Raw genomic sequence first — 22,979 nt, 5'->3', positions numbered from 1 at the left:
GAAAATGGTATTAGTGCAAGATCAATAATGCCAAGCTTGAACAATAGTGGACCTAATATATGCCTTTGCAGGACACCATTTTGAATTTTTAGTTTCAGTGACTTTACTTCAATGACTGAAACATATTGGTTTCTATGTGTAAAGTAGCTTTGTAATAATTTTAATACAGTACCCTAATCATGTAGCTTATCTAAAGGCACGTCATGATTCACCGAATCAAACGCTTTCCTTAAATCTATTAATAGCCCAATAGTGTATAGCCTTTGTTCAGTTTTCTGTGATTTGATGTTTTTTAGCATTCAGTAGTGCTTGCTCACAAGATCTTCCTTTCCGAAAACCGTACTGTGCATCACACATAATATTGTATTTTGACATGAAACCTTCAATACGGATATTTATGACTGTTTCAAAAACCTTCAATAATACAGGAGTACTGAGATTGGTCGAGAATTACTCGCACTGTGATCTGTTCCGCCTTTATGTATTGGGTATACTCTAGCTATCTCAAGCGCATCAAGAAATATACCGTATTGAAACATCGAGTTAGCAATGTAAGCTACGGGAATAGAAATTATGTCGGCTACACGTTTAACCGGAACTGAAAGGATAACATCAATACCAGAAGCAGTATCACTTTTTAGATTTCTGATTATGTTCACAACTTCACGCATTGTTGTAGGCGAGAACACAAGTGAATTCAGAAGTCCCTTTCTTTCGGTGTTCGGCGCATTTGCCCAAGTAACGCAAAATGTTGCCATAACGTTCTCTGAATGTGCACAAATGTCGGCGTATAACGTTGCCTACATGCTGCTAATGTCCTCTTTTTTGATCGCCACACAACGTTGGGTCGTAACGTTGTGGCAGCGTTGAGCAGCACATTCACGACGTTAACATAACGTTAACAGAACTTCCTGGCAACGTAATGTGGATGTTGCCTTTGTCACTTGAGCTTTCAGGCAACGTACGTATGTGACGTTCAAGCAACACTCAACTGACATTGCAGAATATTTGTAGACATGCATAACGGCAGTGCTGTCAGCATGACACGGCTGACAGCACCGCAAACCCTTAAATTTATATTTGCTTGACAGATAATTTACTCTAGTAGTTTTCATGTTGCATATGCATGAAAATGTGAAACAAGAATTAGTGAAAAACAGCGTTTATTACGTATATATCTTGTGTAGTTTACCAAGATATCTGTGTACCTTACCTTGTGGTACGTGTATAGTGTACCTTACCTTGTGGTAAGGTACACTATACACGTAAAATAATGCTGTTTTCACCAGTTCTTGTTTACATTTTCATGCACATACGACATGAAAACTACTAGAATGCATTATCTGTCAAACAAATATAAATTTAAGGGTTTGCGGTGCTGTCAGCCGTGTAATGCTGACAGCGCTGCTGTACGGGCAGCTCACCTGTCTTGCACTATATATAGTACCAACGCGCCCTAAGCCAGAATCTTTAAAGTGTTTAACATGGTGGTTTGCCTGACTTGTCTTGCTGTTGTCCATAGCACAGCATATAAATGCTAACTGCAAGTAAAAGTGCAGAATGCAAAGCTGCGAAGTGGTTCATAAGAACAATTTTTCATTTTGGCTATAACAGCAAGAGAAGCAGCATGCACGTCCAATGTGCAGAGGTTCTCGTATAAAGGTTCTCGCAGCAGGAAAGTAAATATATTCCACAAATGTTCATTTCCTTAAACATATCATTTAAGCTTAGACCACAGAAAAAAATCAGTCTTTGCTTCCGACTTACTGCTCTAAAAATCATGTGTCGGTAGCTGCATGTGCTTTCAAGAAATTGTATAATAGCCAACATCAGCTGCTAAGACCAAACGCTAGTATGTAGGAATTGTTTGTGCAGGAGGAATGTGGTGGTTGAATATGCACCCATGAATATGCATTGGTCCACCTTAAATAATAGTGAATGCCATAGACAAACTTGGTTATAATCTCAAACCATGCATTTATTTACTGTCTGCTTACATCATCCTGGCAAACAAATGACACATAACAGTAACTTAAACACTGATAACACACTGATAACACACTTAAATATATTTTCTATTAAACATCAAGGTCTTCTATCGCATATTAAGACTCTACTAACAGCTACAACTACAACACAATATATTTTGCTTTCCCATGTAGGTCAGACTTCGAAATCTTTTGCTTTGTGTCGAGTTCCCTTATTTCAATGGCAGAACACAATTTATACTTCTTAATAACAGCACAAATACTGTCCTCCATCACTTTGTAATGTAAAACACAACACAGTAACACTGCGGTTGGATACTATCTCCTGCCAAGCATCCAGCCGGTCTTTTTGCCTAAGCTTGCAGACATGGCAGCAAGTGTGAAGTAGTCAACACAGCCCAAGGCGTAGAGTAACAGAAAGTCATCCAAGCACTGACTGCCAGCCATCACTTTTGCAGAGGATGGCCAGCAGCACAAGTGATGCACACATGCCTCCCTCGGTAGCTTCACTTGCATCCAGACCTCACTGGTTTCCAAGTCAATAATGCGGTAACCTGCAGAGACATCAATTACATCAAACTATAAAGTGCCATCTGAAACACTGAAGTAAGCCATGTTTACTGTGAAAACAGGCTATAAAAATGCTTACAAACAACTTAAGCTTCGCATAACTGTGAAACAAACAATAGTGACTTTACACAGGAGAATAATGCAAAACATCAAAAAGCAAATTTCAGTAAAACCTAACCATTATAGCTATAAGTTTGGACACAAGTGCAAGGAAAGCACAATAAACAATACCCACAACTTCCTTTATTGCGCTAAGCAGTTAAGACGTTAGTATCAACGTATTCCTTTAACATAAAGCTTCCTTGCAATGCCACGGCTGCTTGTTACATCCAGTTCAGTCTTTGAAGAAAAAAATTAACAAATGATGTGAATGCTCTACCACGGTACCAAAACCACATTTCATTCGTGATGAAAGAAAGTTCCAATGAGTTAGTGATAAATTTGACTTGTTGGTACAACATATTGGTGAATTGCAGCACAGATATTGACGACAGAAAAGACGAAACAATAGACGTGTGCTGACTTCCAACAAAAAGCTTTATTTTCAGCGACCCATGTTTATAGCCGTCACTCATCACATTGCACACGTGCAATTCACACCCTTAGGTAGGTCAACTCTGTCTGATAAGTGTACAGATGCTGACACACATAGAGCCAAGTCGTGCAATCTTTTCAGCTTCAATAATTTCACGTGTTAGTTGATCACCGCTACTGCTGACAACAGTACACCGAGCAAACAATGGTTCACTGGCACATGAACTGCAACAACATGCAAGCCAACTGTCATGCACGTTTTTCTTGACATTATAGAGTGTTCTCTCAGCTGGTCATTGATACAGCGTCCTGTTTGGCCTATGTACTGTTTACCACAAGAAAGAGGGGTACAGTAATTCATGTTGCTAACATAGGTGACGAACGGATTTTTGTGCTTTTTGTTACACTTGTGTGCTGCCCTGAAACATTTCCTTTGATTACACAACTTTATAAGCTTCTGAGGTGCAAAGAAGACAACTTTAACTTTGGAACGATCTGCAGTTTTCACGATATTGTGAGACAGCTTATGAATGTATGGTATGACAGCCACTTTAAGTCGGTCAGATACTGGAGTGATCACATGGCAACCACTCGGTGCATGCGCTTTTCAGAGTAGAGGTCATGTGGTCACTGCATCTGACAGACATAAAACTGGCCGTCATACCCTACATTCATAAGCTCTCACAATATCAAGAAAATTGCATATCATTCTAAAGTTGTGTAATCAAAGGCAATGTCACAGCACGCCACACATATGCAACAAAACACCAAATTCCGTTTGTCACCTGTGTTAGCAATGTGGTTTATTGTATCCCCCTTGTGGTAAACAGTATATAGGTCAAATGGGACACTGCATCAATCACCGGCTGAGCGAACACTCATACAATGTCAAGAAAAATGTGCGTGACAGTAGGCTTGAATGTCATCGCAGTTCGCGTGACTGTGAACCGTCGTTTGCTCAGTGTACCGTTTCCAGCAGAAGCGGTGATCAACTAACACGTAAAATAATTGAGGCTGAAAAGATTTCGCGACTTGGCTCTGTGTGTATCAGCACACCTTCTGTACACTTGTCAGACAGTTTACTTTCTTCCTAAGGGTGCGAATTGCGCATGTGCAATGCAGTGACTGACAGCTATAAACATGGGCTAGCAAAAATAAAGCTTTTTGTTAAAGAGTTGCCGCATGTCTCTCGTCTTAACTCTTGTGTTGTTGCCTACATCTGCACAGCAATTCAGTGCCTGAACGACCAGCTACAACTACGCTACAGGTGTTGCATATCGGGAGAAGGGTTGAATATTGCTCTACACTGCAAAAGTTGCCGTTGCTATCCGCGGATGACGAATACGGAAGTTCTGGCCTTGAAAAAACCAAATTAGAACGCGAGCTTTTGGAAGCGGTGTTAATCGAAAATTCTGGACCTGATAAGTAGGTTAGCGCCACTTCACAGGCACTTTTAAACAAAGAAATGCAACTCATGAGTAGCCACAAATAAGCTGGTTTGTTAATTCTGCTTTTGTTTCTTCTTAGGCTACCTAAACGCGAAAAACTTTGTCACTCGATTCAACCGCTCGGCCAAAACCAAGCATGAGAAGATGATTTTTTTCTCCTCAGGGGTACCACATTTCGAAAGATATGCATCAAATGCATCTGAAAAGTTAATCATTTCGGTGCAATACATGCATTGTTACAAACATTACAAAAACTTGGAAAAATGTGAATGATACTTACTACCCACAGCTTCCAATTTATCGGGGCTCAATGTCGGCTTCTCAACAGCATTGCCGTCCTTCAAGCACCGACAAGGAGCCCCTGTGATACTCCTACACCGAGCGCCAGGGCTCCCCACATCAGTTATGTCAGTTTTTTGCAGAACAGGGAATCCCGGCGATGGCACTGGAGCAGGCCCCAGTTATCGTTGCCAATGTATACAACATTTCCTAGGTGTACCTGCAATAAAAGATGGCAGAGACACATTAAGACAGCTTGCGTGTGGGAACGTGAAAGCACCTTTAGTCAACCAAATGGCTGCAATGTGACGTGCACAGTGTGACACGCACTAGGCACACCTTAAGTCAGCCAGAACCAAAGAGCTGCCGTGGCGTAAGGGAAGCGTGCTCCTTTCACACTCCAGGTTCTATTCCTACCCAGTCTGCACAACTTTCTTATTAAAGCAATTAATTTGCTTTGTTTACATGAACCTACCTAAATTTCACATTACTCCAAGCGTTTTGATGTGCTTTTATTGCTTGTGCAATAGGCCATCGGTTTTATGTCAATAAGTGCTGGTAGCAAAAAGAAATATGTCTAACCGTGCGATAAATGTAACCGGAAATGGCAGGTACGTCCAGTGGCATTAGTGTGGGGGCTGCACACAAAATTATATAGCTTACCCTGTTTCAAATTTATTTTAAAGAGCAGTTTCAGTGAGCCCAAGTAGAGTCTTTCAGCTTTTTGCAGTGCAGAAACATGTACAGTTTGTGCCAGCCAACCAGATGAAGAGCTCTCCTAGTAACTGTCTCTAATCACCCTCTCAGCAATTAGTGGTAGCCAAAGTATAGCTTGTATCTCTACAACTGACACATGTCCCATTTCCTTAATGTGGTATTCGTCACTGATTTTGATGGTCAATTGGTTGCCATAGAGGAACAATCGAAATTTGGTGCGCAGCACCAGTCGTGTCAGTGCATTGTCAAGTGGCACGAACATATTTCTCCCTTGAGTGAATTATGGTGCTCTCCTGGGCACATGTTGAGGCACCAGCCAGTCTGCCCCATGTACATTTGACTGAATATATACATGATCAAAGGAACAGACTATGCTACCCCTGACGAACACAAGACAAATTGGGTTGCATCTTTACCTCAGCAAGCCTCAATTCTCATGTGGACTGCTATGCACGCACATTTCCAGCGAAAAATAAAGTAGGCAGGATATGCACGACAGTTCACAAGTGAATTCAGAAAGGCGAGCAGGCAAGGGAGGTTTGCTTGGTTAAAGATACCACCAAATTTGTCTAGTGTGTATGAGAGGCAGCTCACTGTATTTTTTTCACAACTGGTCAAATGTACACAGAGCAGACTGGCCGGTAACTAAATGTGCCAAATAAGTTCCCATATTTCACTCAAGAGACCAGCTTGCTCATCTAGTTTGGCCGTGCATTGCCGCGATAGGACTTCAGGCTGAATTAAGATCATCTGTTTTCACCTACGGTGAAAAATTGACACGAGAGATCAGTGAGGCATACCACATAAAAAAGACATGCGAGCCAGACCCCATGATCAATTCATGAAATAAAAGGCGTCCTTTCTGGATGACAAGTGATTGAAGTTAGTCTGCGCCCATATTTACTTTCCTTTTTACACAAATATCATTTATTGTGATTTTATGCCTTTATATTACAACTTACGCCTTCCCTCTGAACGATATTGTGCACAACATAAGCACACATCCAGTGTTGCTATTTTTAATCCTTCCATCAAAATAAATGGTCAGTTAGCAGCAGTCATGTTGTATGGTACCCTTTTCCTCCCCATATAAATTCTATCCTGAAAAGTTACATGAACTGACCGGCAAAGTCATACGTACACTACAAATTTCACCTAGCAAACACGGCTGGTTCTTAGAAAATGCACAAATACGGTGATAGGTATCTGTTGGCATACTGTAGCAATAGTAAGTGCCAGTTAGCTTCAACACTAGACAGTTTTAGTATAGCATATGCAACTAATAGCGTACGCCTATACGCTATAGTACAGTGTACGCTAAACAGCACACATTTATTAGTTTTAGTTGGCCTGCGAGATCTTCCGATCTCAGAGGCCATATGCCATCGTCGCACCTATCTCTCGACTTCACTGACAGGTGGCACTGATATATGTCGGTTTCCCTCGTTAGGCTACGTGTCGTTCGAAATGAGAAGCGATCTCGAAAACTCCACAAGGTTAACCATATTACACTGTTGTCAAAGCGGCCTGACGGTAAGCGAAAGTTGCTTACACAGTCATTTTCTACGAACGAAGCGAATTCTGCAAAAGCCACGCCAAATTCAATTCGAAGTGGGCAGCGGGGACCACCGCCATGTCTAACGTAAACTACGCAAACCACGCACAGACGGTAATGCTAAATCTGAGAAATAGCATGCATACGCTAGAGGTCGGATAGCGTTCTGCACATGCGCAGTGATGACCCACTATTTTATATCGTACGCAATGACATAGCGTACGCTAAACTAAAACTGTCTACTGCTGCAATACTTCAGCTGTCAGGCATCTACAGTGCTTATGACACCACAGAAGTGTAAGTGCACAACAAAAACAAGTGGCGCATCAACCATAAATTTGACTTGAGAGTAGTGACAACATAGACCGTTTCGTGTAGCTAAAACACTAGCCAATATGTAGAAAGTATATGCACAAGTATACATACCTATAGATATTTGCCTACCTAACTTAAAACTATAAGAGTTGCAGTGCATATGATGCTTATTCTAGACACTGGTATTTTTGACAAAAATACTCTTAGAATCAGATATAATGCTTTTTCAATTCATCCAGCCAGTAAATGAAGTCGTACACATATCACTATAATTTGGACTTGCAGGTTGAACATATTCTGACCTGAGCAGCGCCAAGCAGAATGAATAGACCGAATGCCCACTGTGCTGACCAAATACACAGGATGAAACAGAAAATATGGAAAGGGACCCCAAAGTATTAGAAATACTTCTTGACAGCTGTAGAATTAGGGCTTGTTGGTTGATTGTCACTATTAAAATTACACTAAAGCCAATAAGACTGTTCTGTATGGTGTAGTTGAAATCAAATTCATTTGACAAGCAACATTGCAATAACCAGCAAACATGGCAAGAGCAAGCAGACATGTGCGAAATAGTGTGCTTTTTTAATAATAGAGCATCAATACAATGAACTACCTACCAGTTAGCTATGTGTTCTATGCTGTATTGACTTGAAAAAAAGAGAAAAATAATGTAACTGGACATAGACTCGCAACTCCTACAATGCCTACTTGCATGAATAGGGATAGCTTGCCAAGAATATTAAAAAATGGGAGAGAAAAAAGCAGGCTTACTAGAAAACACTTCAGAACTGTAGTAACTGCAGCACAGTGAATACTGGCCTTAATGTATCATTTCAAGAAGTTTGAGCTCATCAAATGTGTATTTTCCAGTGGCAGTTATTCTTGGAACAAGACAGAAATAATCGTGAATATGAATGTTAAACAATGGTAAGCACACTGTGTGCTTACACCTATGACATATCTGGCCCATTACACTTTGAATTCTTATATACGCAGAAGCTGCACAAGAGTGTAGTGTAAACACTAAAAATTCGGAAATAAAATCCTACAGCATAGGAAACAGTTTCAAAACAAGAAAACGAAAATGAAAAGTAATAAATAGTGTGTACTAAGCAAAATTAAAATGTAACTTGCAGCCAAGCGATTGATGCAAGAAAAAATACTTAACATCAGGACATGTTAGGTCTACTTTTATATAGAACACAATAAGGTGTGCATAACAGCTATGAACACAAATAAACAGCAAGTTGCATAAATATTTGGCCTATTTAGTAAGCTGTGTTGACTAATGTCGATTAACTTATCCACAAATGATACCAAGATGCTACTTTTTGGAACACGTACACTACATACATACCTGACCCGACCATCCAGATTATACGTTGCACTACGGCAGGCATAGCCAAGGGGTCTGGTGGCTCCTCCGTTATGTAGGCACTGTTAGGGGTCATAGCCTCGCCACTATAAAATAAGTTCTGTGTTAACTTATAGCAGTGGCACACAGCTTTATAAAGCTGTCAAATTGTCTAGACATGCATGGAGCATCTAAATATAGTCACGAAAACAATGTTTGCATTATTGCAGGGTGGCAACAGAGCACAAAGTAGAAGTCACTGATGAATGTCTTGATAATGGGGACCCTTTGATCACAGTAAAATTATTGACACGCAGCAGCACATAGCAAAGAAATGTTTGTTTACAAAACAATTCATTTTTTTTTCATGACTCAGTTTAACTTTCCCCTGTCATGTTTAGTTACGTATAAGGTATGTCAAAACATCTTGTCTAAAAAGGGAAGTTGGACTAGTAGCAAGCTGTGATTGCTTAAATTTTTTTTCTCTAAAGCTGCCGTAAACCGAAAACTTCGTAAGCAGATATTATTTACAACGTTGAGGCAAGGAAACATGGCAAGGAAACAAGTTTCCTTGGACAAGTAGATATGAAACAAGTTTCCTTGGACAAGTAGATATGAAACAAGTTTCCTTGGACAAGTAGATATGAAACAAGTTTCCTTGCCATGTAAGCAAGGAAACGTCATTGCAATAAGAATCGGTAAAGAGGCAAATGAGTCATTATGCAACTTCAGGAGAAAAGCGGGAGCTCACGCGCCGCACGCACATGATGAACACGATTATTTTCGAACGTTATATTTCTCATCGGAAGAAAACGTTTATCAAGATTTTCAATTTCACATCGAAGCAATAAACTTGCGTAACTAAGCGCTGACAACCAGCGTTCAGCAAGCATCAGCACAGGTATCACTGTTGTCGCGGGACTTCTATTTCATACGCTCGCGCACGCTATGCGCACACGAGAAGCTCACACAACACGCGCGTAGTTAGCCAGCACGATTACTTACCTTTTGAATGGTACGACGCGGTCGCGAAGCACTCTCCAAGTTGCCGGTGCTGCGTCGACGATGTTACTCCCCGCATACATGCCGCTGCGTAGTGGACGAGCTGAGGCGCGCTAACACACATTCTTTGCGACGTCCACCCAACTTTCCAGAACGAGAACAAAGAAACCGCACTCCACGGCATAAAATCGTTGGGCCACATTTGCCTGGCGCGCCACGCATACGGCGAGTTTGCAACGTGACACAAGGTATCTTCAGGCACTTCTGTGCACGCTAACTGCGACCTACTTCATAACAGCAAACACAAAAACACACGATCAAGCAAACGCGACGCTCGTAGCACCCCGCACATACGACCGCCATCACAGAACACGGAGGAAAAACAATAGCGCCACCTGCATACTTGTGAGAATGTTGTGGCCTCTGTGATGACAAAAATATTAACCAGTACACTCGCATACTAAAATTTTGTGCCGGGTTACACACAACTACGTATAGATGTTGCGAGACAAAATAACTGTAGAACAATCTATATTTTACACTATAGTTTGGCGTAGAAAGAAATTCTAAAACGTATTTTACCTTTGAATTGCTTCCGCCATCTGCAGCCAGCATAAGCATGGCCTTCGAGATCAGCTTCGGTTATCCTTATCAAGCCGTCGCTGTGGCCTGATTTGAACGGTTTGGGCTGTCTCGAAGCTGTCTCGAAGCCAATCCATGACGTTTAGCGATGCTGCCTACTTTTCCTACGCCGTCACTTAGTTTTAGATAACTTTCTGATGTCGTGAACATGAATTGTTGCCTCAGGAATTGTTGACACGATATCGGAGGTACAGATGTGCAGTGTTCGATGTTTTCGTGTGCGTTGTAACTGTTTCAGGTGGAAAGGATCAAATCCACGAGGGTTGATAGCTCGTGTGGCGCAGGTTACACCCGTATCGTCCGCATTTCCTTTCGTGTCGGTGTGTTGAATGTGCGCGGGTTTTGCTCCTGTCGTCCGTACCTTCTGTGTTTATCGTGCGGCTCGCGAAGATTCCTCCTAAAAAAACATGTCTGCTGCGTGCATGTGTCCTGTGTGGTGTGTGAAACAAATGTGCGCTGGTGTACGGTGTGTTTGCAGCCCTATTGGTGGCTTATAGTCCTTTGCTCTAGTGCCGTTTCTATGCTGTAAACTATACTTGAACTGAAAAAAATGCACTGTTTTTTATATGGACAAGTAGATATGATCTGTGTGTATCCACTGTGCAGTGTGCATGTGTTCGTCATTTTTATGCAGCTCGTATCATGGGGCTTGTGCCTATTCATGATGGCCCTTGCTTAATGTTTCCACTTTTAGGGGCATGTGGCGTGCAAGCAGTCACAAAGTCTTGTGCATTTGGTGTGGAAGAAGGGAATACTTTTATGCGTAACTTTGTCTACTATAGGTGAACCGTTGCAACAATTAGCATTTTTTCCATGTGAATGCTTCTGCCATTTGATATAATTTGTAGCAGATCTTATCTGTGGAGAAGCATAATAAACATAATTTAACATGGTGTTCCTTAGAAGATATTAATTACTGCATAACCACTGTACATCTCCATACCTCACTGTATGATAAAGATGAATGTTCAGTTGAAAATTACAATATCTTATAGTTGCATGAACGTATACATGCGAAATGCTACAGCAGCCTGGCATCACATTAATGTCAATATTGGTGACATCCGGCAACGTTCTGGGAACGTGCTGTTTTGTAACGTTGCTACATTGATACCATTTACACGTTAAATTGATGTTTACACGCAACGTTGACACAACGTGGGTGTCAGGACGTTGCTGTGACATTTATTTATGACATCACTTGAACGTACAGCTGGCAACGTACATTCAACGTTGAGGTTGGCTGTTTAACGTTGCCTGACATTTGTTACAATCAGGCAACGTTTACGCTACGTTCTGTGTTACTTGGGTGATAGGTGGCCAGGTAGTGTATATTCTCCACTACGTATAAATTGAGCATTTGGTGCTGTAGCAGGTTGTTCATTATGTAGAGTACCCTGAGCTGTCGTTATATTTATGTCGTTACTAGTTTGTTTCCTATTAGTTATATCATGTACAGCCTGCCATACCTTCCTTGAACTAGCTGAAATCCGAATAAATAACTTTTCATAATACTGTAGTCTTGAACGTTTTAAATGAGTATTAAGCTTATTTTAATAGTCTTTAAACTCGGCAAGTTTAGTCAGATCTCTACGAAGGTGTGGTATAATTTGTTTTTGGTCTAGATTCTGCTCAAAAGCAAAACAGTAACCCACGGATATCTGTTCTTGTTTTTACGATTCCTACTGTATTTAAGAGGAAAAGCCAGGTCGTAGCAATACTCAAAGCTTTCATGAAAATAATTGTACGCTTTATTTGGGTCCGTAGTTGTCATCACCAATTCCCAGTTTAATTTTGCAATCAGTGAGCGGAACGTTTCCAGTGACTGTGAATTGACGCTCCGATAAGGCGAAGCAGATATTTTAGTGTCCTGAGCTTTTACCACCAGCAGGGGATGGGGGGGGGGGGGGGGGGACGAAGCCTGGCAGATGATCACTAATATTTGGCGTCAGCAGACCAGCAGTAGCATCCTGGCCGAAGATATTTGTAATGCAAACCTCAAGCAACGTTGCATTCTCCCGTGATCTGCGTCGATAAGTTGATACGATTTTCACGTGCGTATGATTTTATTATATTCTTAAATTCTCTTGTGCTTACAGCGTTTCCAAGCATGTTAATATTCACATCCCCAGTAATGAAACCATAGAACCACTGCAACTAAAAAATTAAGAGATCTTGTGCAAAATTAAGAAAATGTCTCTTGCTGCCCCAGCGCAGCCTATAGAAAACACAGAAGTACCCGCATTTTGTATGAATAACAAGACATTCTACATTTTCATTCATGACTGTATATTAGTGTAGTACTTCATACTGGATACACCTTTTGGCATACATGGCAAGACCGCCACCGCGACAGCAGTTCCTTATTTGTTCTTCATATGTATATCCATCAAATTGTGGTGGACTATCGCGTTCAGTAAGCCACGTTTCTGAGAAACAAAATGTCAAATTTGCATTTGATGTTCTCAAGCGCCTCTTTCAGTTTTTCTTGCTTATTTTTCATACTTCGTGCGTTTAAGTGAAACACGGACATTCAGTTTTTATAAGTTATATCACCATAATATGCATTAAATGATTCATAATCATGATAAGAGCCGACATTAATGCCGAGTGCCATCATGTTTATATCTCCGCTACTAATAGATGAACCGAAAGTAGTCATCGGGTAGAGTCATCCTTGTTAATTATAGTGCTTAAAAAGTGCAAGGAAACTGGATGAGGTGCTTCACAGTTTACATTAAGTCCTCCAAATCGCGCTTCCTTCGAATAACCACTGCACGTTCACCATTTTTCTTTCGCACTAACACCTTACCATTCACATGCCAGACAAACGCATATCCAGCGCTGCTTGCCCAATCCTTAGTTGTAAATAGAAGTTCATGGTAAAGTCGAGTCCTATTGTTGCAGATGTACACACTGCCACTTTTTTTCGTTAACAATTTTTTCTTTGCAAGCCAGGAATGATGCTGTTCCTGTGTTGCAAAGCGATATATGACCCCACGCGTCTTTCCCGGCTTCGCTGCAAGTCTGTGCACAGATTGACTGAATAGATTAAGAAACAATGAAACCACCCACGTCACCAAAATTAGGCAAACGTCGGCAAGCAAAACAACACAACATGTGAGGGGGGCGTATTGTAACAGGTGAACTTTACGAGCGCACCTTTCTGCACACTTCAAGAGCTGCATTGCATTGCAAGTGATAGCGGCTTCAACGCCCGTCGCTATCGGTGGGCGCTCTTACGGTGGGCGCTGAAAAAAGGTATTTATTGATAATGATCAAGTAAAACAGAATTCTCTCTTCTTTTCTCGCCATGCGTATATAAAATTGATTAGGAACTTTATTTTCGTTGAATGAGTCTAACTGTGTCTCTCTTTATTTATAAAAATATTTTTTCTTTCCCAATGTTTGTTCCCTCCAAACATAGTCGCGCTTCAATCGCTGCTCCCATAACCACCCTTGCTGATGTCGATGACAATGCGTTCTGAACCGCTTTTCGCCCGAGAGAGAGAGAGAGAGAGAAAACTTTATTATGATGAGGCACGGAGAAGCGTCGATCTCCGATCTTTTCGCCCGAAGCTTCGCGACCTATGTGAATCGACCTTGCTCGTTCAGCCTTGTGCTGACCACTAGGTTGCTTACGTAAGCGATGCAGTGGGCGATTGGGCTGACCAGATAAGCTTTTCAGTTGTAGTGAAAAAACAGCTTCATGGCCTTGCAGACAGGTACGGCAGGTAGGACAGCACACAGCAATGCGTCTCCAGGAAGCAGACAGGTAATGTTCAACAGCTATAAGTACAGTAAGAATAATTCAGACGACGTGTCTACCGCCACTGCGCTGCCGCCAAATTCCAAGCACCGCTCGTTCAGGCTTGTGCTGACCGCTCGGTTGCTTGAGTCAGGCGATGCAGTGGACGATTGGGCTGACCAGGTAAGCTTTTCCGTTGTAGTGAAAAAACAGCTTCACGGCCTTGCAAACAGATAAGGCAGGTAAGACAGCACAGAGCGATGTGTCTCCAAGAAGCAGGCAGGTAATGTTGAAGAGCTGTAAGTAGAGTAAGATGAATTCAGACGACCTGTCTATTGCCGCTGCCGACAAATGCAAAGCAACGCCCGGTTCAGCCTTGTGCTGGCTGCTTGGTCGCTTGCGTCCGGTGATGCAGTGGGCGATTGGGCTGACCGGATAAGCTTTTTAGTCGTAGTGGAAGAATAGCTTCACGTCCTTGTAGACAGATACGGCAGGTAGGACAGCACAGAGCGATGCGTCTCCAGGAAGCAGACCGGTAATGTTGAACATTTACTGACCTGAAAGGTGTAGCGAAGAAAGACGCTAGTGGGTCCAGCTCTAGTGGGCCCAGACGCTAGTGGGTCCAGCGCTTTTGCTCGGGAGTGATAGTCTGAAGGTCGATCGAAGAAACAGCAAGCTGGGATAGTGTGCAGCAGGTATTGTCCTCAAGCAAGGGAGAGCGTGATAGGGCGTCGGCGTCAGAATGTTGGCGTCCGTGGTGGTACAAAACGCGGATATCGTAGTCCTGCAGGCGAAGTGCCCAGCGGGCAAGACGACCTGAAGGATCCTTCAACGATGACAGCCAACATAGTGCACGGTGGTCCGTGTCGAAATCAAATGGGCGGCCATACAAATAAGGCCGGAACTTAGTAAGAGCCCAGATCATCGCCAGACTTCTCCGTGAGAGAGTAATTGGTCTCGGCTTTCGTAAGGGTGCGACTGGCATTATAGGCCACGACATATTCAGGAAAGCCAGGTTTGCGCTGCGCAAGGACAGCGCTGAGGCCAACACCGCTGGCACCTGTCTGTACCTCTGTAGGGGCCGTCGGGTCGTAGTGGCGCAAAATTGGGGGAGTCGTCAGCAAACTATGGAGTTGTGCGAACGCTTCCTCGCACTCTGACGACCAGGAATGAAGGGGTACGTTGCTTCCAACGAGCTTCGTCAGAGGGGATATGATGGCGGCGGAATTTCAAATGAAGCGTCTGAAGTAGGAACACAAACCTACAAAACTTCGCAGTTCTTTGATGGACGTAGGTTTAGGGAATTCGGCGACGGCACGAAGCTTGGCTGGATCGGGGAGAATTCCATCCTTGGAAACGACGTAACCCAGTATCGTCAGCCGCCGCGCTGCGAATCGGCACATCCTTAAATTTAGTTGTTGGCCGGCGTTTCTCAAACACGTCAAAACACGCCGGAGGCATTCAAGGTGCGTGGAGAAGTCCGGAGCAAAAACAGCGACGTCATCAAGGTAGCTCAAGCACGTGTGCCATTTCAAGCCACGCAGAACGGTATCCATCATGCGCTCAAAAGTTGCTGGTGCATTACAAAGTCCAAACGGCATGACGTTAAATTCAAATAAGCCGTCGGGCGTGACAAAGGCTGTCTTCGGTCGATCGTCATCTGCCATAGGTACTTGCCAATACCCGGAGCGCATATCGAGAGATGAAAAAAAGTGTGCTCCTTGTAGGCTGTCAATAGCGTCGTCGATTCGCGGAAGCGGGTAAACGTCCTTACGAGTGATCTTGTTGAGGCGCCGTTTCTTCATAACAAGGACGACGGGAGATGCCCATGGATTGTGGGAAGGTCGGATCACTGCGCGGCGGAGCATATCGGCCACTTGTTCATTAATCACGCGACGTTCTGTAGGCGATACACGATATGGGCGTTGCCGCAATGGCGATTGGGAGCCAGTATCGATGTAGTGCGTAACAGTGGACGTCCGGCTCAGAGAAGGTTGCCCGACGTCGAAAGAAGTGCGAAATTCTTGTAAGATGCACAGAAGCTGTGATCGCTGGCCCGGTGTAAGGTCATCTGTAATAGAAGAATCGAACACATTTATGGGCAATGGGTGAGCCGTAGAAATCAAGCCGAGCGTACTGGAACGGGCACAGTATGTGTCTTAGAGAACGTCCATAATTTGTACGTCTTCGATAGCTTCGACACTGCCCAGACATTCTTCGCGGAGAAACAGCACAGGGTACGGGAACGGGTTACAAATAAATATAGCACTCGAGCCCTGTGTGATGTTCACCGTCGCAAAAGGTAGCAGTAGACATTTTCGAGTGGAAAAGCGGCCTAACGAAAAAGTAGTGCGACGGCGACGGAGAGGCTGCTGCAATACATAGAGACAACCACTGACCAGTTAGGAGGAACGGTGGTGTTTTTTCTGACGATCAGTTTGTTCGGAAGAGAAGCATTGTCGGCGAGTGTCAAATCGGAGAGCGGCGACAGTTCTAGTTCGGCCTGTGCGCAATGATTGACGGCGTTGTGGCGGGAGAGAAAATCCCATCCGAGGATAACGTCATGGGAGCACGACGATTACAATAAATTCGATGGCGTATACAACGTCCTCAATGACAACACGAGCTGTGCACGCCGCTAACGAGTGAATACGCTGTGCGCCGGCTGTGCGGAGGAATAGTCCAGTAAGGGGCATCGTGACTTTCAGAATCAAGCGATAAAGTTTTGCGTCCTTAACTGACACGGCGGCTCCGGTGTCCACGAGTGCAGATGTGTGAACACCATCAACAAACACGTCTATCACATTCGTCGGGCTACCCTGAGGACTTTCGCGTTTCGCCGGCGTCGCAGCTCTTGCCTCGTGGACTGCGACGATTAGTTTTCCTCTTCCCGAGCTGCGGGACAGGGCCGCATCGGTGATAGCGAGCGTCAGCGTTGAGAAGGTGAGCGGCGGGTATTGGGCGTTGGGCGGAACGTCGGTGACGATGCCGAAGGGTCGTCGTAATACGGGCGGGGAGAACCGACCTTATTACTTGGCGCTTATGTTGGAGCGCTAGGTGACTGCACGCGATTACAGTAGCGTGCGACGTGACCTGCGTAGCCGCACGCAAAACAGATAGGCCGGTTGTCAGATGTACGCCACCGATTCGCTGTGGTGGGCCCTGTCCATGTAGGAGGACGCGTTGTGCGGGGCGGCTGGTGATATTGTTGCATGGCGGGCTGTGGTCGGGGCACAGTCAAGACGTCGGCGTAAGTGAGAGGCCCACCTTGGGGGAAGGGTAGGGGCCTGGCGACGACTTCAGCGTAGCGGAGAGGTGCGGCCGGAGGAACATGTTGATGGCACTCAGTCAAAATCTCGTTGAGTTCGTGCACGATGGTGCGGCGGAGCGGGGGTTCAAAACTTGACGTTGGCTCTTGTACCGGTGGCGGTTGTGCAAAGGCCATCAAGGAGAGCTGGCGCGCAATTTTCTGGCGCACAAAAGCCTTCATTTCCGCCATCTACGCTGACTGATCAGAAATGGCCGTCAAGCCATATATGTGTTCGTCGCGCGATGTAGGGCGACAGGTCAATGGCCGCTGCCTGCGTAGGTCCTCGTAACTTTGGCACAGTGTAATTATCTCTGCCACAGTGCAAGGACTTTTCGCAAGCAGCATGTTGAAGGCATCGTCTTCTATGCCTTTCATAACATTCCTGATCTTATCAGACTCCGACATAGTCACGTTGACTTTCTTGCATAAGTCCAGGATGTCTTCCATGTAACTTGTGAAGAATTCCCCTACTTGCTGAGCTCGTTTCCGCAAACGCTGTTCGGTGCGCAGCTTACGAACAGCAGGGCGACCAAAAACATCGACTAAAGACGTCTTGAAGTCTGACCACCTAGGAAAATCCGTTTCATGGTTGTTGTACCAAACGCTGGGCACACCCGCGAGGTAGAAGAGTACGTTGCTGAGCTTAGCCGCTTCGTCCCATTTATTGTGGGCGCTTACCCGCTCGTAGGTCGTAAGCCAATCCTCAACTTCGGTGTCATCCGCGCCTGTGAAGATAGCAGGGTCCCTGTGGCGAGGCACACCAGAGCACGGTGCCGGTGCAGGGGGGGGGGGGGGGGGGCACTTGCTGGGAGGTAAGTACAGTAAGAAGAATTCACACGACGTGTCTACCACCACTGCCGCCAACAAAAAAAAAAGATCTGTTGCGTCTGTCGTCGCCGAATCGTGTGTAATCTAAGTGTATATGCGACGCGAATTCTGAAGTATTTTCTGGAAGACACGCGGGCACCAGCGATTACGCTGGAACCTTCGACAAGTCATGTATAAAAGCCGATTCGCTTGACCCACAGCTCATATTTTGATTATCGCCGACTTTGCTCACCGCTATCATTGTGCTTTGAGTGCAGCCTGTTTTTCTGGGCACAAGTTCACCCAATAAAGAGTTAGTTACATGATCCGCAGGTGCTCCTCACGTTCCCTACAATGTGACATTATACTGCCCCGAAGTAGCAATTGCTCAAAACTAATAGATTACATTAACGTTACTTTCCTCGATCCATTTATTAACATTTCACTATTACAGTAAATAGAATGAACTGCCGGCTCTTTCAATAGCTCCTTTGTAGCCCTTCACACGTTGTTTATGTTCATTAGGAATTGATTTGAAAATTTCTTCTCCGTAATGTTTCATAGTTTTCTTGGGAAGACATTTGCAATGACACTGACAACTCGCTCTATTTGCGCACTGGCAAGTAGGGCTGTGTTGTAACGTACGAACACATTTCTAACAAAATTGTAGTTTTTCAATGACGTGATACTAGTGTCTGGATCCTCTGCAAAGCCACATTCAAGGGCTTCAAAGAGAGAGAGAGGGAAAAATTATTACATGAAAATTGAGAGGTGGGACATACATGAGAGGTGTAAAAATCTGCAGGCCCACAATGTTCAGGTGATCGAGGCATACCTGCGAGACGCTCATTGGGAGAAGGAGGTAACCCATGTGCATATTTTCATCCCTTTGAACACTAGCTACCGCCAAGTATAGGTCATCAAATATGTGTCCCCTGTTGTAGTTTGTTCTACCAAAAATGTAACTGGTTACAAGTAATTGGTCCATGAAAAAAGTAATTTAATTACAATGAGCTGGTACTGTGTAAACAAAGTAATCATTAGGTTACAAATTTGCCAAAAACAAAGTTGATTTCAGCTAATTATTTACATGCAATTTGTTACGCACAAGTATTCAATGTCGCCAAGAAAAATAATACACCAGTGCCGAAATTGAAACAGAGAACTCAGCCTCATATCTGGAATATTAGTAAAGAATCGGACGCGCTCGCACGAGTGGATATATAAACTTCCGCTATGTGACGTGACGGTGTTTGGAAAACGCCTCTTCATAGGGTTCGGTATTGTACTACGGCTGCAAGATACACTCCTTGAACCCGTCGCGGTAGCTCAGTCAGCTAAGGCGTTGCGCTGCTGAGCTCGAGATCGCGGGATCGAATCCCGGCCGCGGCGGCCGCATTTCGATGGAGGCGAAATGCAAAAACGCCATGTGCTTGCGTTGTAGTGCACGTTAAAGAACCCCAGGTGGTCAAAATTAATCCGGAGCCCTCCACTACGGCGTGCCTCATAATCAGAACTGGTTTTGGCACGTAAAACCCCAGAAAGATACACTCCTTGAATAAATCAGTGCCGAGGTGTCAAGGTAACGTTAGATCTAGTTTTCGAACTTTTTTGTCAAAATTGGCCTCTCTTCCTGCGCAGAAATCCCAAGAATTCGAGATGCTTGTTCAGTTGAAACGGCGCAAGTAATAGCACAGTAAACCTCAAGAAGAGTAGTGCAGTATGTTTGTTTCCTCTTGAAGGCGCGGAATCAATTTCGTGCGTCGTAGTTCTGTTCATGCCATCAGTGGCATGGCATTCGCGGACCACAAGGTTTGAGGCCCTGTTTCCAACTCGGGCTGATCAGAAACGCTCGTTGCTTTCCTCAGTATTAAAAAAAACGAAAACCAGCTAATGTTGTCCTCTAAGTAGTTTTCCCTGAAGTGAGAAAATCTAGAAAAATCTGAGCAGTGCAGTGTTCAGTATCTAAAATGGGGGTAAAACCTCGCGCGTACGTATTCATGAACAGCAAAGGTTGCGTGCAATTGCAAGGTGGCAATTATTGTTCACGGATTGACATGCTGAGTCCGCAAGAACCTTTATGTGGACTGGAAATGAGATATCAACATACCTTTTTGAATATTTATTGTGCTTTGCAATGCCACACCACTTCTATTCAATATTACGCTTATTTATTATTGCGTGAGCTCGAAAACGATGAGCCTACTGGTATGAGAACTGCGGATCTGAATACACTTACTGCAGCAATTCTGGTTCTTGCAGTGGGCAAGATGTTTGGAAAACAACTTCCTTGCATCCGTCTTTGTTCACCACGCTATTACTTGCTGGGTCCTCTAAAACCTATGCAGGTACGTCACCACTCTTAGAGTGGGCATAACACACAAAATCTCACGCGAATAGATAAGTGTAAACGCTGCAATTTAGTCCAGTGGTTAGCGCAACCGCTCCCCAAATGCTCATTGCTGCAGGGGCAAGGCTTCAACGTCTAGTGGCCAAACTTACATTTTCTCTCCGCCGTGTGGTAAGGGTGAAGTCGACGACGATGGAACAATTAAGGTGGCACGAAGACAGCGTAACCCTAATTTTAAATGCGTAAGCATTTCTATGGTTACGCCACGAGAAAACTGTCAGTCCATCCGCCCATCCTTCGCGTAGGACGATCGCTTTCAAGATAGAGCCAGCAGCAAGGTTTTCGCCAGCTGCGGAAGAAGACGACGACGACGAACGCGCCAGCAGTGGCACGAGGGCGTCTCTGTGACAACGGGACGGGTGAAGTCAGGCCCACACTAGGCACACCTTTAGTAAGCCAGAAATGTGGAGCAGCCATGGCTCCGAAACGGAACGTCATCAGCGCACCGGCAGTAGTTTGCTTGCCTCCTCAGATCTCGCTGCGCTGCCTTCCGCATCAGTTCGTGTCGCCGCAGCGCTGTCGCATTTACTGTAATGGCGCCAAGACGAGCGCAGTCGCTGAGCAGTGCTAGGATTACCAGCATTGTTGAGTGTGAGCACGCCACACCACGGCGTTACTACGGAATGCTTACGCATGAAGCATATAATTACCTGAATAGATTGTGCGCAAATTTTATTAGAATGTGAAGATGGCTGCCCAGCGATCGATATAGGCACCTCTGGTTTCCTTCAAGCCTGAGGTGCCTTTTGTTCAGCGAGAGCAGGGGGAAAGTACACATGTCCACAATAGAGATTAGTGAGGGGCGACTGGAACATTGGTGGAAGGAATGTTGGGAAACGAAAAAGAATGGACGCCTTCAAAAAACAACGTTCTCAAAGGGGATTGAAATAGTTTGGTGATGGTAATTCGTGTTTTTATTAATTAGGGGAAGTCCATAAAAGCGTTGACGTGGCATCTAGCGGTTTCCTGCAGGCTGCCTGTTCATAGACTGTTTTACACTTTTTTTTAACCAAATGTTTGCAAGATATAAGAACCCACTCGGAAATCTACCCCCAATTTATACCAAATGTAATAGACTCCTCAAACACGCTTATATATTCGCAATGTACAGACTTTTACTTAATTAATTACTTACTTACTTACTTACTTATTGACCTACCGACTGACCAACCGACCGACCGACTGACTGACTGACTGACTGACTGACTGACGACCTCGAACTATGGCGTGAACAATAATAACGAGATACCACACAGGATAATATAAATATTTTGTGTAGCCGCAATTGTGTCTATAATAAGTAAAATCACTCTACATGAACATATGAACAGCGCTTAGTCATTTCCCTTATAAAAATGACTATTGAAATGTTGTTGGCATATTGTTGAGGAATTGTTGACACAATATCCTTTCAATAATGTCTCAATAGTTATTGAACGTACACAACAATACCTCAACAATAATGTTGTTGAGCGCTTCACAACAGTAAAGTCATTGACTAATTGTTGTTGACATATTGTTGAATAATGTTGAGTACTATTGAGAATTTTTGAGCAATATTGACATTAAATATATATCTAAAACACACACATGTAGACGTGTATGTGTTTTACACATATAGATTGTTTTATTGTTCACTTAATCAACACTAAATATATAGAGTGTCACATAACTTGAACCAAATGCCTATCTCTCGAGTCGTAACTGGGGGAGCTTGTGGCAAGACGACGCTGCCGCAGGCGTTCCGCTTCGTTTGCCCTAAATTCAGGGTCGGCGGCTCTTCGCTGACGTTTCGCCTGGGCTTCGGAAGCCGTCACGCTAGAATCAGCATGCTAGAATCGGACGACAAGCTTCGCTTATTAGAATCGGACGACAAGCTTTGCTTACGAAAGATATGCCTTTGCTTACGTAAGATGCTTACGGCGACAAGCTTTGCTTTCAGATATATATTCAATGTCAATATTGCTCAACACTTCTCAATAATACTCAACATTATTCAACAATATGTCAACAACAATTAGTCAATGACTTTACTGTTGTGAAGCGCTCAACAACATTATTGTTGAGGTATTGTTGTGTACGTTCAATAACTATTGAGGCATTATTGAAAGGATATTGTGTCAACAATTCCTCAACAATATGCCAACAACATATCAATAGTCAGTACTCCATTTTCTCGACAGAGGAAGGGCTGTTAACTTTGTCTCTTGGGTCCCACATATGACAAGGGCAGTTCAAGGAAGCGTTACAGGTCCCCGTGCCCACAGGGGATATATGTGCCATTGAACTTGGACCCT

At 44.0% G+C, this 22,979-nt stretch overlaps 1 long non-coding RNA gene across 1 annotated transcript; it reads right to left on the bottom strand.

Annotated features, from left to right (window-relative positions):
* Positions 1–1,963: 1,963 nt before the first annotated feature.
* LOC125945977 (uncharacterized) lies at positions 1,964–8,851 on the bottom strand. The gene is made up of 3 exons (XR_007467284.1): positions 8,767–8,851; positions 4,821–5,039; positions 1,964–2,542 (listed from the first exon to the last, which is right to left on the bottom strand). It is a non-coding gene; the product is annotated as an uncharacterized LOC125945977 (long non-coding RNA).
* Positions 8,852–22,979: the final 14,128 nt, after the last annotated feature.

Source organism: Dermacentor silvarum, chromosome 5 (genome assembly GCF_013339745.2).
Source record: "Dermacentor silvarum isolate Dsil-2018 chromosome 5, BIME_Dsil_1.4, whole genome shotgun sequence".
Classification (NCBI taxonomy): Eukaryota; Metazoa; Arthropoda; class Arachnida; order Ixodida; family Ixodidae; genus Dermacentor; species Dermacentor silvarum.
Note: the sequence above shows the minus strand (reverse complement) of the source record. Positions and strands in the feature narration are given on the sequence as shown.